Below are 4,217 nucleotides of genomic sequence, written 5' to 3' on the forward strand. Positions count from 1 at the left end.
CCTTTTGTGAAAGTGTTTATTTGATATTTGGCCTTCAGGCTTCACACATTATACACTTCATGTCTACAATTTTGTCGATTATTACAAAAACATGAAAAACATTTCTGTTTTAACAATGTGTTTACATAGATTGTTGTAGACACGGAACACACATGAAATACACGTGTTCCAAATAATTATATAGTATTGACTCTATACAACTCTAAGCAACTGACACACAGGTAAACAGACTTGAGCTGAGAAAACTTTGTGCGCCGTTGGGGGGATGTGAGAGCAGGCAGCTTGCTGCTTATCGACACATTTACAAGACAAAAGTCTCTGACAGAGAGGTGTGAAGGGATCTAAGGTGGGGCGGAGTTACGTAATTTTAAAACACTAGGCTTTGGTAATTCTAGTGTTAAACATGTTACATACATGTTGTGGACGCTAGGGGTCACTGTTGCCCCTTAAACCCAACAAACAGACACGCAGGGCATAGAGTAAAAACACCAAGAAGTATTTTTAGTTAAATTTTCTTCTTGTACAGTACCCTCCAAGCATCACAGCCACAATAGACAATCAAATAAACACAATAAGCAAAATATTCTTCTCTTTCTTTCTCCTCCACACCTCTCAGCAAGCTTTGTCCACCTCCGCCGACTCTGGCTCACCTGCTGTATGTTCCGCAATCCTTTATATATTGTCTGACCCGGAAGTGCTTCTCTTCTTCCGTCCACATGACCTGCCAGCATTTCCGGATCAGATGGAGAAGTCAAGTTATTAAATAGCCCGGAAGTACTTTGGAGTTTCCGTCCTCGTGATCCACTAGTACTTCCAGGCTAGGTGAGAACTTCATCTCCCACCATCTTCACACAGTGTCCCCTGGCGGCACCCATGGTACCCAGCAGGGCTGTGTTGCCAAACTCCATGTCCCATAGTGCCATGCAGGAATCCGGTGCACCGCTGCAGTCCAGGGAAGCTGCCATCTAGCGTCTTGGGAGAGGCAGTGTCCTAAAAAAGCTGCCTTCCCCCATCTTTCCATCTCAAGGGCATCCAAGCCGGGCTGACCATCTCTTACAATGTCTATAGTAAAACATTCCTGCCATAGATATATACAGTAAAAAGTAAATAAATGGCACTATATAATAGATAGATAGATAGATAGATAGATAGATAGATAGATAGATAGATAGATAGATAGATAGATAGATAGATAGATAGATAGATAGATAGATAGATAGATAGATAGATAGATAGATAGATAGATAGATAGATAGAGTGAGTGAGTGAGTGAGTGAGTGAGTGAGTGAGTGAGTGAGTGAGTGAGTGAGTGAGTGAGTGAGTGGCTGCAGGTTTTCATTCTAACCATCTTCTTCATTAGTGACCAGTTTTGCTGCTAATTAACTTCTTTTGCTTTAATTTTAATTAACTTGACTCGGGCCCCTTAGGTGTTTCTTTTTCCTTAATTTAGCAACCAAACAATAATGAGACACAAAACAAGCCGCCACATGGCCAGCTCACCTGTGCCCATCACACAATATCTGAAAATAAAGAAAGGTGAAGGTCTCAGTAAGATTGATCTCTCGGGTCACTAAAACATTTTTGACAGTGGTCTTAGAGAACACAGAAAATCAACAGTTTTAGAAATGTCTGCCATGGCAGAATGAGAGCTGCAACAAGCCATGGAATTAAATAACAAGTTTAATTAACAGCAAGAATCAGCTTCTCATTAAGGAATTGGTTGGAGTTTGAAGCTCCAATTTAACTAGTCATCCGTTGGCTCATTTCATGTCTCATAGTCATTTCTGTTTGGCTATCATTTAATGAAGAAAAGAATCAATTCAAAGGACTGAATCCTTAAAAACAGGGCTATTAAAATGAAGGGAAAATAATTGATTAGGAAAAAGGGTTAGAATGAAAACCTGCTGCCACTGCGGCCCTCCAGGCTTAGAGTTTGACACCCCTGCCTTAGATGACACCCCTGTAGTCAGCATTCTTTTTTGGCCCCACCCACTATCCATAACCCAGATAGTGACCTGCAGACCATGGCTGAGTAGGTGCCTTGCCAGGATCTTACCAAACAGGTAGGATAGACTCCACTGTGCACTTGTAGAAGTTGATCAGCATAAATGGAGACATCCAAACGTACTGTAGACATCTGAGGAAATAAAGACATTGTTGTGCCTTCCTCATGATAGCTGAGATATTTTGTGACCACTACAGGTCATTGATGACGTCAAGGAATTTAAATACAACTCGTCTCATTCACAGCATGTTCTCCAATGTAGATGTGCATGTGGTTTGTCTCCTGCTTCCTGAGTCTATGACTAGCTTCCTGGTCTTTCCAATGGGAAGGTAAGGACTGTTGTCCTGTGTCAGAAAGCAAAAATATTACTATATGTGTAAACCATCTTGTCATGTTTGCCTACAACTGTGACATAATTAACACATTCATAATGGAGTTTTTGAAATTGTGTCTGTAAACACAGTTACAATAAGAGACTTGGCACACTATCCTAGATGGTACCTTATATTGATTTTCAAACGTGGTATTCAATACATGATGAGGTCTGCCAGTTTGGAAGTCCAAAATTCAGTTGCAGAGGTTATGCTGTGTTCCATTTGAAGTGGGAAGTCAGAATTTCCAAGTCCCTATTTGGAATTTTCAACTGATATGCCCCCTTAAGTCAAATTTCCAGCTCAGAAACTCTGGGCTGGTCTGTCAAGTCTGAGTTTGTCCAACTTCAGATTATGATGTCAATCCAGAATGGCAATGTACTCCTCAAGCCTTTAGTGAAAGCTGTGTTTTTATAGCATTTATTAGCACTTCTGTCTGTGACTCATTAAATCAGTTGTACACACAGTACTGTCCATCTTCTACCCACGGTGGTGTTTGGATACGTAAAATACCACGTAATGCGTTGTTACAGAGGTCCCGAAATTAATGAGATCACCTGACTCCATTCACTCTTTTAATAAACAACTTCAAACTCATCTGTGCATGAAGGCCTTTAATGTAACCTGCCATTCTGCCCCTTTTTCAGTTTACCTCCCTGTCCAGATGCTCAGTGTGTGTGCGTGTGTGTGTGTGTGATGATGTGATGTGATTGGCTCAGGCTTTCTTTTTCAGTTTGAATTTAGTATTTTTACTCTTGTTTATTGTCCTTTATTGCATTTAATGCTCTGTATATACTGTATTTATCTGTTTTAGTGATCTATACAGATATTATTTGTATCCAATGTTACATAATACATGCTGTTCTTTCTGAGATTCTGTGAAGTGCCTTGAGCATGCGAAAGGTGCTATATACATAAAGCCTCTATTATTATTAGGTATCCTTCAATAAGGGCGCGCACAAAAAGGTGAGCTTCAAAAGGGCAACCTCAATTGGGCACGGCGAATAAAGGCGATCATAGATAATTTAGATAATAATAGATAGATAATAATAGTAGATAATAATAAAATATCTACGTGGCATTGCACATAATCTACAGCTTCAAGTGTAACACAACAATGAGTAAGAGCAGAAAACAACGAAATATACAGAGCTTTAGAAATAGTTCATTAGACGTTTATGCATTAATTAATTGGATGTTTTAATATTCTTGCTTTTGCCTTTTTATACGTTCAATCATTGCCTTTATCTAATAAATTTTCTGTAATAATTTTGTTGCGTTTGCCTTTATTCGCTGCGCCCAATTGAAGTTGCCCTTTTGAAGCTCGCCTTTTTGTGCGCACCCTTATTGAATAGAACCTTATTATTATTATTATTATCTCTCTATTATAAAAGGAGATTCTGAGACGATAATTTCAACTCCTGCGAGAGATAATTTCAGGTCCCGCGAGACAAGACTTTTTGCCAAGAGATTTTGACAACTCCCGCCCTCCTCTCAAACATTTACGACCATGCCTGTGGTCCACTCACTTCTCATTCGTGTGAATGCTATTGTCAGACACAGTTCCTGCACTCTCAGCTCCAAGTGGGGTCGGAAACAAAAGACAAAGAGTAGAAGACAAAGTAGAACGTCATAAAGAGGTTAAAAAATGTTGGCCTGATACACATGCAGAGCAGGTTAGAGATTATGAATGTACTAAAATTCAAATGTCTCAAAAATCTGATAGTAAAGATCACATTAGCACTAACAAATGGAAATTATTACTCGGCGAAATAACAAAACAGCGGAAGAGATTGAATAGATAGATAGATAGATAAATATATGGACATAGATGATATGAC

This window comes from Erpetoichthys calabaricus, chromosome 2 (assembly GCF_900747795.2).
Source record: "Erpetoichthys calabaricus chromosome 2, fErpCal1.3, whole genome shotgun sequence".
NCBI classification, from domain to species: Eukaryota; Metazoa; Chordata; class Cladistia; order Polypteriformes; family Polypteridae; genus Erpetoichthys; species Erpetoichthys calabaricus.